The 11,506-nt window shown below is 42.8% G+C and overlaps 1 long non-coding RNA gene across 2 annotated transcripts in view; it reads right to left on the bottom strand.

The window, feature by feature from the left end:
* Positions 1-247: 247 nt before the first annotated feature.
* Positions 248-11,506, bottom strand: part of LOC102768782 — a 23,429-nt gene continuing 12,170 nt past the window's right edge. For both annotated transcript variants that reach the window (XR_436183.2, XR_436182.2), the window contains 2 exons: positions 6,667-6,845; positions 248-443 (listed from right to left, as the gene is read on the bottom strand). This is a non-coding gene — a long non-coding RNA (uncharacterized LOC102768782). The remainder of the gene's footprint in view (positions 444-6,666; positions 6,846-11,506) is intronic.

An 11,506-nucleotide genomic window follows, 5' to 3' on the forward strand; every position in this document is an offset into this window, starting at 1 on the left:
GGGATGCGCCTGCAGCCGATTTTCTGGGCCTCGTTGCCCGCCAGCTCCAGGACCGTGGCCGTCAGGTACTGGATGATGGCCGCCAGGTACACAGGTGCATTGGCGCTGAGGCGCTGGGTGTAGTGGCCGTCCCGCAGGAGGTGCTCCAGGTGGCTCACAGAGAAGGTCAATTCAGCTCTGCTGGTGCGGCTTCGGGTGCGGTTCCGCCTCTGGTGATCAGAAGACCCTCCGCGGCTTCTTTGCCCAGACATGATGGGCTCTGGGGTGCACTGTCTCCGACCCGCCTAGATCTACAGTGCGCTGTGGCGTGCTGCGGTGCGGTTCAGTGCGGTTAGGTTCAGGAAGATGCCAGTTGGTCTCAACCGCTCAAGATGGCCAGTACAGAGGCTCCTGCTCCGTATCCTCGCGACCGTGGACCGACCCCTCATTGGTCCAGGTACAGGCTGTATGACGCATAAGTTCGGTGAGGTCACTGCTTTCCCATTGGCCCTGGTGGGCCGGGGCCTGCAAAGAAGGGGTGCTGGCAGCGCCCTGCTCACCCTTGCTCATGGGACCCTCTCTTTGAGGGAACTCTCACTGTCCACTGGACAGGAATGTTGTAGAGAAAAAACATGTGGGATCCAGTGGCACCAGGTATAACTGGTGATGTTGGACAGCCAGCACACCTATCTGCTTCTAAAACGTTGGAACCTCCCCCAAAAGAAACCCCTGTACCCTGTGTGGCAGTCATTCCCACTGCCCTCCTCCTCTCCTAGACCCAGGCAACCATGAACCTGCTTCCTGTCCATAGAGGCTCGCCTATTCTGGAAATTTCTAGGGATGTAATCATAGGATACATAGGTGGCTTTTTGTGTCTGCCTACCTTCACTGAACATAATGGTCTCATTATGGTTCACCCCGGTGGTAGCATGAATCAGCACTTCATTCCCTTTTCATGCCTGAATAACATTCCATTGTATGGGTGGACTACATGTTGGGCATCCGTTCCTCAGTGGATGGATGTTTGGGTCATTTTCACCTCTGGCTGTTGTGAGTAGCACCGCGGTGAACATTCCTGCACAGGGTTCTGTTTGAACACCTGTTTTCCGTTCTTCTGTGTGTATATCTAGGAGCGGAATTGCCAGGCCATGTGGTAATTCTATGTTTGACTTCCTGAGGACCCGCCCACTGGTTTCCATAGTGATGGTTCCATTTTACAGTTCTGACAACAGCGTCTGAGGCCCCAATTGCTCCATATCCTCATCAAAACTCATTTCCCTTTTGTTTTGCTTATAATCTCATCCCAGTGGGTGTGGAGTGGTACCTCATGGTTTTGATTTGCATTTCCCTAATGGCTAGGGATGTTGAGCATCCTTTCATGTGCCTCTTGGCCATTTGTACATCTGCTTTGGGGGAAGCAGATGTACTTTCAACTGCTTTGCCCCTTTCCTAAAACTGGGCTGCTTGTCTTTTCTGTTGCTGGGTTTTAAGGTTCTTGATGCAGTCTGGAAAGTAGGCCACTATCAGATATATAATTTGCAAATGTCTCTCCTATGCTGGAGGTTGTCCTTTCACTTTCTAGATAGAGTCCTTTGAGGCATAAAAGTTTAGTATTTGGATGCTATACAATTTATCTGTTTTTTTTTCTTTGTCTTTTGTGGCTTTGCTTTTGCTCTCATATTTTGTTCCCGTTGCCTAATCCAAGGTCATGGGGATTTGCACCTATGCTTTATTTCAAGGGTTATATTGTTTCAGCCCTTAAGTTTAGGTCTGTGGCCCATCAGATTTAATATTTGTACCTGGTGTGAGTTTGGGGTCCATATTCATTCTTATATCTGTGGATATTGAGTTGTCCCTGCACCCCTTTTTTTTTGAAGAGATGTTTCATTGTTCCATTGAATGGTCTTGGTACCCTTATTGGAAATCAATTATTTATACATATATGAATTTGTTTATGATTCTAAATTCTAAAACATTGACCTACAATAGGCCTATCGTTATGCCAGGGCCACACTTTGTAAGATTGCTATAGCTTTGTAGTTAGCTCTGAAATTGGGAAGTGAGAGTCCTCCCACTTTGTTCTTCTTTGTGAGAGTGTTTTGGCTGTCCGCATTCCTTGCATTTCCATGTGAATTTAAGGGTCTGCTTGTAAATTTTCACAAGGAAACCAAGTTAGATTGTAACAGGCATGGCACTGAGTCTGAATATTGCCTTGGGGATTGTGGCCATCTTAGCAGTATTAAATGCTCAATCCACTAACACGGGATGCCTTTCCATGTACTTCGGTCCTCTTTCATTTCCTTCAGCAATGGTTTGCAGTTTTCAGAGTACAAGTCTGACATGTCTTTTGTTAAATTTATTCCTCAGTATTGTATTTTCTTTTGGATGATACTGTAAAAGCCATCATTTTCTTAACCTCATTTTTAGAATGCTCGTTGCTAGTGTATAGAAATACAACTGATGCTTGCACATTGATCTGGGCTCCTGCAACTTTGCTGAGCTCCTTTATTGTATATTTGAATAGGCTGTTGTGTTTTACTATATTCTTTAGTGTTATATATATTATATATGAACATGTCTGTGGATAAGATGGTTTTACTTGTTCCTTTCCAATTGGAATGCATTTTATCTAGCTGGCCTGGCTAGAACTTTGAGTATAATGTTGCATAGAATGTCAAGAACAAACATTCTTATCTTCCTCCTGATGCCTGGGGGAAAGTACCCAGTCTTTCACCATTGTCAATGGGATGCTCTTTATCAGGTTGAGGAAGTTCTCTTCTATTCCTATTTTGTTGAATTTCTTTTCATGAAAGGGTGTTGGAGTTTGTCCAATGCTCCCCTTCCCCTTACATCTATGAAATAAACGAGCATGAGATCCCCCCACCCCCTGCATTCTATTAGTAGGGTGCATTACATTAATTGCTTTTTATATGTTACATTCATGGGAGAAATCCCACTTGGTCATAGTGTCTAACAAATGGTCCATACACCTTTTGTTGAAAGCATAGGTGTGGACCAGGCAAGCTGCTTGATGGCAAGGGTGTGTGAGAGAAGGGATCTGTACCATGACGAGAAGCCAAAGCATTTGGGGGGACCTGCAATTAGTTTACTAAGACTGGAGAGTAGGGTGCCCATGGGGGCGTGGCTGTTGATGTGGCTAGAGTAGAGGCTGCAGGAGCCAAGATACGTAGGCTCTGGTCTGCTATGCTCAGGTTTTGGAATACTTTGTAGGCTATTATGAGCTCACTGTGGTCATTAAGCTGTGGAGTGGCTCATTCTGGCAGCTGTGTGGCAAATAGGATAGAGAGGCCTGAGATTGAAGTTAGAAAGCTACCGCAGTAACTTAATCAAGAAATGATAGATACTTAACTAAAATGATGGCATTGGTAAATAACTCCAGGGACAAATTCAATTTAAAAAATAATTTGGCTGACAGATCTCAGAGGGGAGGATGTGGGGGGGGGGGTTGGAGGAGATTAAGCAAAGTACATATATGCTTATATGCATAGCCCATGGACAAAGACAATAGGGTGGTGAAGGCCGGAGTGGGGTGTGTGTTGGGTGGAAGGGGTAAAGGAGGGGGGAATGGGGGACATCTGTATTACTGTCAACAATAAAAATAATAATTTGGTTAGTAAAATGACACATAATAGGTGCTTGAGACATATTTATGATACTGTTGACCCTAGCTGGAGACTTGGTGATTCTTTTTTTTTTTACTACATTTTATTGATTTTTTACAGAGAGGAAAGGAGAGGGATAGAGAGTTAGAAACATCGATGAGAGAGAAACATCGATCAGCTGCCTCCTACACACCCCCTACTGGGGATGTGCCCACAACCAAGGTATATGCCCTTGACCAGAATCGAACCTGGGACCCTTCAGTCGCAGGCTGACGCTCTATCCACTGAGCCAAACCGGCCAGGGTGACTTGGTGATTCTTTTATTCATTCCTTCAATTTATTGAATGTCTACTATACATCTGGGACTGTGGTAGGCATTGAAGAAATACCGATGAGCAATGTTCATCAGGTTCCTGCATGTAGTATGATGGAAGATATACAGACAAGGAACCTGACAATGAAAACACTATATTGTGATATGTGCTATGAGAAGGGAAGTTCAAGATGCTATAGGAACATTTAGGAATAATTTAGACGGGTTTTGCTGTTTGGGACATATTCCTGGAGACATTTGTGTCCACGCTGAAGAACAAATAGAAGTTAGCTGAGTGAAAGAGTAGAGCATTAGTGGAGGAGCGGAGGAAAGCTCTGGTATAACTCCTCGAGTGCAGGGTGAGATGAGTATGGATTTTGGAGCCATTACTTGAGATATGGGCTAAAGGTGAAGGTCCTGATATTGGTTGGAAGATGAGTTCAGTTTGGAGTATGTCAGTTTGAGATGCCTGTGTGATATTCAGATGGAGATGAAGGATAAATGGTGTGGGAATTAAAGAGAGATGGAGGTCAGGGCTGGAGATATAGATTTGGGAGTCATTAGGATAATTCTGGTGGACATGATGTACAGGCAGTCCTCGGGGTTTCGTGGTTACATCGCTATCTCCCATTTATTTAATTAAAAAAACAAGTTCCGTCATTTTGACATATGTACATATGTGCTTTATGTTTTTTTATTTACCACAAGTAAAGGTCAGGAACTGTTATATTTCTTTTATTATTTTTTTTTTTTACTGTTTCACTTCATTACGGCTGTGTATGTGCTCCATGTGAGTGACATAGGTGCTTATATAGGTGGGCGTATTTCGTTGCGCCATAGGAATGGATCTCCCAGAACCCAAGGAGCTACTGTAGTGAGATCGTACAGGGAGAGTGTATAGAGAGAACATAAAAGGGGACTAAGGATGACTTCTTTTAAGGGGCTGGAAAAAGAAGACAACTCTTGGAAGGAGACTGAATGAGTGTCTGCGCAGATAAGAGAGGACTGAGAGAGAATCAAACCAGAAAGAAAAGGGCGGGGGGTCAGAAAAAGACAGATTTTACCTAGCCGGCTTGGATAGAGTGTTGGCCTTAGGACTGAAGGGTCCCAGGTTTGATTCTGGTCAAGGGCACATGCCTGGGTTGTGGGCTCAATCCCCAGTAGTGGCGTGCAGGAGGCAGCCAATCAATGATTCTCTCTCATCATTGATGTTTCTATATCTCTCTCCCTCTCCCCTCCTCTCTGAAATCAGTAAACAATATATATTTTAAAAAGAGGAGAGAGAGAGAGATCTTTTGGATTCTTATATTTTCCATCTTGTCTATCTTTTCCATGAGAGTCCTTAACATAGTAATCATAGTTAATTTGAGTTTCTTGACTGATAATTTCAACACCTGTATCATATGTGAACCTAGTTCTCATGGTGCTTTGTCTCTTCAAATTGTATTATTTCTTGCCTTTTAGCATGTTTTTAAAATTTGTTGTTGTTGTTGTTGGCCAGGCATGCTGTATAGGACAGGAGATTCTGAGGTAAATAGAACTTCAGGGTGAATATTTATATCAGTCTGGCCAAAGATGGTTTCTATCTGATGTTTGCCTCTATGAATAAGAGAGGCAGTAAATTTCTCTGGTGTCTTGTTTTTGTCTCCCCATTCCTTTGTGCTGCACATCAGAGACAGTCTGCCTCTTGCAGCTCTCCCAGCTGTAGCCCACTTTTATTTTAACCAGAGGCATATTGGTTGTATTATATGTGGGAGGAGGACATTCTCTAATCTTTGAATTATGTTTCAGTCTTCAAAGTGAACAGTGGGCCTATGTCTTGGGAGTGCGGCCTTCACAAGTCTTTTAGTCCCTTTCTCAGGTGTTATGGTTTGAACTGTATGCCCCCCAAAGATATGTTAATATCCTAATTCCTAGTACCTGTGAATAAGACCTTATATTTGGAAATAGGGTCTTTGAAGGTAACCAAGATAAGTTGAGGTCATACTGGATTAGGATGGCCCTAAATCCAACAATTGATGTCCTTGTAAGGAAAGAGAGATTTGAAGGCACAGAAGAGGCACAGGGAAGAAGGCCATGTGATGATGGAGGCAGAGAATGTAGTGATGTTGCCACAGGCCAAGGAACATGAAGAATTGTTGGCAACCACCAGAATAGATTTAATGATAACCAGAATCTAGAAGAGACAAGGAAGAGCTCTCTCCCAAAGTCTTTGGAGGGAGCATGGCCCTGCCAATGCCTTGATTTCATATTTCTAGCCTCCAGAATTGAGAGAGAATAAATTTATGTTTTAAGCCAACTATTTTGTGGTAATTTGTTATAGCAGTGTCATGAAACTAATACACTGGGATAAAGCTTCCCCGCCCCCTCTTCCACGTAATACTTTTCCTGGTGGTAGCCTTTGAAGCTCTCTCTTGTACCATGAGGCTTTCTTTTCTTTCCTATTTTCCCTTATGTGATGCAGGGAGATAAGAGTGGGGCTGGAACAGTGTTCCCTTTTTCTAGCTGGGATGACATTTTACTATTGCCCAAATGATTTTTGTCTTTCTTGCAACCTATAGGATAACCTTGGAAATAAATGGCTAGAGGTCCTTAGAAAGTATTTTCAGTCCACATAAAAAGTATCTGTTATTGCAAAACAATGTGAATATATGGAACACTATTGAACTGTACACTTAAAAATGGTTATATTAAATTTTATGTTGTTTTTATCACAATTAAAAAGAAAGTATTTTTCCCCACACATCTTACCAAAATCATCTCCATGTTGTTGTCAAGCACAATTCAGAGGCTTGGAGTCTGTGTGGTGTCAATGGATGGTTAATGGAAGTAAGCTTTTGAAGTTGGGCTGTTGAAGGGCCCAGTGAATGACTCTTCCCCTCAGCAGGTCCTGGATCCTGCTTTGCAGGTAGGACAAACTGTGGCACATCCTAAAACATTCAAGAAGAAGAAGAAAGAGTTAGTAGCAACATAAAACAACTTTTGTGAGCCCAAGAGAATAAGACTACATAAAAAACTGTGTAAAAGAGTAGATTTTGTGATCTCAACTACACAGGATTAAACAAGGAAGAAATTCCAAACAGCTAAGCATAAGTGGTCTATAACTATTACTTCTACTTATTCACCAGCCATTCTGATTTTATGCCTTGCAATGTTGCTTCTACCTCACTATCTAAGAAGTGGTTCTTTTATTAATTTTTAATGTGTATTGAATTTATTGGGGTGACATTGGTTAATAACATATGGGTTTCAGGTATACAATTCTATGCTACATCCTTTGTATATTGTATTGTGTTCACCCCCAAAGTCAAGTCTCCTTCTATCACCATTTATTCCCCCTTTACTGTTCTCTATCTCTCACCACCCCACCTCCTCTTCCCTGTGGTAATCACCATAATGTTGTCTGTGTCTATATGAAGCAAAAAAAACCCCAAAAGAACAAAAAATCTGAGATAGTTCTTTGAAAATTCACTATTTTTTTCTTTTTGTTAATGCTCATTCAAGGAGATTTTTTCCATTGATTTTTAGAGAGAGTGGAAGACAGAGGGGAAGACAGAGAGAAACATTGATGTGAGAGAAACACATCAATTAGTTGAACCCTTCACGTGTCCCAACTAGGGCCCCAACCAGAGCCCAGGCTAGGGAGGAGCCTGCAACCAAGGTACATGGCCTTGACTGGAATCGAACCTGAGACCCTTTGGGCCACAGGCCAACGCTCTAGCCACTGAGCCAAACTGGGTAGGGCTAAATTTCATTAATTTTAACCTTCCCACCACATATAAGCATTGTTTTTCAGGTTCCATCCTTCTGGGCCTCTTCACTTATGACAGTATTGATTGCCCTCACCCTGGCTCCTTGGAGCTTTCTTTCCCACTGATCATGTGTGACTGTGGGCAAGTTACTTAAACTTCCAGTGACTCCATTTCCTATTTTGTAAAATGAGGACAATGATAACACTTCCCTCCTGGGTTTAATATGAGCACTAAAGCACTTAGAACTGTGTCTGTCTCATACTAAGACCTATGTATGTTAGCTGCTATTATCATTATCATCATCACCATTATTATGGTTGTTGTTAGGAATAAACTATATCTCTTGATAAACCTGCTTGGAGTTGGGAACTCCCTGAGTGTGATGGTTTCAGGAAGGTTAATAAAACAACTTCATTTGGATAAGGCCTTAAAAGGAATTAATTTGTCTTGTGGGAAAAGAGAAGATATGCAACTGCAGAGAAGTTGAACGGTGCTTGATGTGAACCTTGTCAATAACCCCCTAAGGTCACTAAACCCACAAAATGCTTATTTTTTGGTAAAATATGTTTTTATTGATTTTAGAGAGGGGGAGGGAGAGAGTTAGAGAGACAGAAACATTAGTGAGAGAGACACATTGATTGGCTGCCTCCTGCATATCCTGCACTGGGGATCAAGCACACAACCCAGGCATGTGCCCTGACCGAGAATCAAACTAGGGACCTCTTGGTGCATGGTCAGTGCTCAACTACTGAGCAACACTGGCCGGGCACAAAATGCCAATTTTGAGTGGATGTGTGCATGTGTGTGTGTCATGTAAGCTGATGCGGGGACTAAATTTCATGTTGATGTGGGATGAAACCAATCACATACCAGAGGACATAGCTAAAGACATAATATAATAGAATTTTCTGATGACTAAGGGATGTTCTGAAATAACAGGTTTGGAAATCAAGAGCTAAACTAAAATTTATTGAGAGTGTATGGGTGGTGGCAAGGAGAAGAGCATAAAGTGGCCTCTGCTGATATCTGGGTTATGTTTATTTTTTCCATAGACTCTTGTTTTCCAAACTCCTACCTATGGGTATTGTCTATTACAGAGGCTATCGAACTATGGCCCATGTCTATTTTTATATGGCCTACAAGTTAAAAATGAATTTTACATTTTTAAAGGGTTGTAAACAAAAATAATGAAGACTAGGAGACCAAGACCATATGTGGCCTCCAAAGTGTACAATATTTATCTGGCCCTTCGAAGGATAATAAAATTCCAACCCCTGGTCTAATGCTCAATTCTTAATCAAATACTCTTATTCTTTTATAATGGACTAGAGGTTCAGTGCATGAAATTTGTGCATGGGATGGGTGGGTCCCTCAGCCTGGCCTGCACCCTCTCCAATCCAGGACCCCTGAGGGATCGGGCCTAAACGGCAGTTGGCCATCCCCCTCGCAATCCCGGACTGCTGGCTCCTAATCGCTCGCCTGCCTGCCTGCCTGCCTGATCGCCCCTGACCACCTCTGCCTGCCAGCCTAATGCCCCGAACTGCCCTCCCCTGCTGACCTGAATCCCCCCTAACTGCTCCCTCCTGCCGGCCTGATCGCCCCTAACCACCTCTGCCTTGGCCCCTGCCACCGTGGCTTTGTCTGGAAGGATGTCCAGAAGATGTCCAGTCTAATTAGCATATTACCCTTTTATTAGTATAGATTACTCCCCACCCCAAACCACTCTTAAGCAAGTATATTAATTCATTTATTCATTATTTCACCCAACATATATTACTGAGTACTGGAGATATAAACATAAATAAGTCAGCAACCCCAGTCACCATTCAAGAACCTCACAATCTAATGAGGAAGAAAGACAGATATAGGGTGATAACCAATACTATCTACGATAGTTGTAAGCACAGAGTACAGTGAAAAAGCACAAAGGAAAAAGCAGTTAACTATGCCTGGCAAAACTGGGAGGACTCCATGCGATCAGAGTTCTTTGTAGAACTTAAAAATTAGCCTACTATATTTGCTCAAACATTTAATTAACTCACCCCTAATGCTTTGGCAGGGCCAGACCAAATGATTTTGTGGACCTTATATGGCTTATGGGTTGGATATTCCCCACCCCTGACCTAAATGATTCTTAAACCCCATGTACTACATTATATCTCTACTTATCACCATCTAAGTTCAGGTCCACTATTATTTCTCACTCAAAGACTGTAATAGACTCTTAATTAATCTATCCATATACACACACCTTCAATTCAAACTATTGTGCACACTGTAGGGATTGAACGAAAAGAAAACAGATATGTCAGTATGTCATTCCCTTTGAGTGGATTGCTAGGGTCTTCAGGGTAAAGTCCAGTTTCCTTATCATGTTATGCAATGCCTTCCATTACCTGGTCCTGAGCTACTTCTCAGCCTTACTTTCTGCTGTTTATGTCTTTGTACATTATTGCTTATAGTTTCCCAGACCCACTAAATGCTTTCATGATTCTAAGAAACTCATGTTCATGTTTTTATTCCCTCAAACTGGAAGCCCTTCCTACTTTATCTTTTATTCATCCTCAAGAATCATCTCCTCTAAGAAGTCTTCTCTAAACTTCCAGAATAAAGTCGTATCTCTTTTGTTCTCTCATAATACTGTTTATGTCTCTATCTTTCTTCTTAATACATTTTGCTAGAATTATGTTTTTATGTCTTTCCTCCTAGAAATACTTACCTGCTCCTCAATAGAAAGACACAGGTCTCATTAATTTTTATACTCTAATATCTAGCATGGTTTCTAGACATAGTAAAACTGCATAAGTGTTTGTGGGAATTGGATTAAATTACTTTTCTTCCAGCTTCATAGTCTCTTTAAATCTGGTAAGCTGCTTGTTCTGAATCTTTACTTCAATAATAAAAATATTGAGAAACCAAGATGGCGGCATAGGTAAACACCTGAAATTGCTGCCTCGCACAACCACTTCAAAACTACAACTAAAAGACAAAATGTACATCATCCAGAACCATGGAAAGGCTGGCTGAGTGGAAATTCTACAACTAGAAAGAAAGAGAAAAGCACACTGAGACTCAGAGGAGGTGCGGAAGTAAGGTGCAGAGGTACGGAGGTGCACACAGAAAGGGCTGGCAACTGAGGACATGGTTATCTTTTTCAATCGGGAGGGAGTCTCAAGCTCCTGACTGCTCTGAACTCCAGTTCTGGGTGAGTCTCTGGTGACCCAGACTCATACAGGGAGAAACTGGACTGTATGACATCAGGCGGAACTCGAGGGTGGTTTTCTCTCAGAGGTGCTGGCAGCGATTACCACGGGACAATGAGACCTGGGGCCTCTTAGGGCAGGGCTGAGGATCAGCCATAGCTGTTTGCTCCAACCTGTTGATTCCCTGAGACCCCGCCCCACCCAAGCTGTGTGCAGAAGCTTTTGCATATGAAAAGCCTGGCCCTTTGCAATCTGAAAATTACCTAACCAACTGCAGCTGGGTCAGAGAGAACCAGAACATCCAAAAAAAGGCTCAAGGCCCCACAGCAGCTTGCATTGCTTCATAGCTGGGCCTCATCTGGGCACCTCCAAATCCCAAACAAAGAAGAGGGATCTGCAGATCTCTCTGTAGCTCCTGCTGGGTGGCCCCAGGCAGTGGCTGACTTTGCACCTCCCTGGAGACCCAAAAGCCAGTGTACACAGTGATCAGTGTGAGACCATACCAGATTACAACTCTTCACATCCATAAGTGACACACTCAAGGGGCAGACTCAGTGAGCACCAAAGCCCCACTGAAGCAAGTCCTGCTCCATAAAGGAATTCTCCTGCACAGCAACTCTCCCACTGTACTTGCAG

Source organism: Myotis davidii, unplaced genomic scaffold, assembly GCF_000327345.1.
Source record: "Myotis davidii unplaced genomic scaffold, ASM32734v1 scaffold546, whole genome shotgun sequence".
NCBI lineage: Eukaryota > Metazoa > Chordata > Mammalia > Chiroptera > Vespertilionidae > Myotis > Myotis davidii.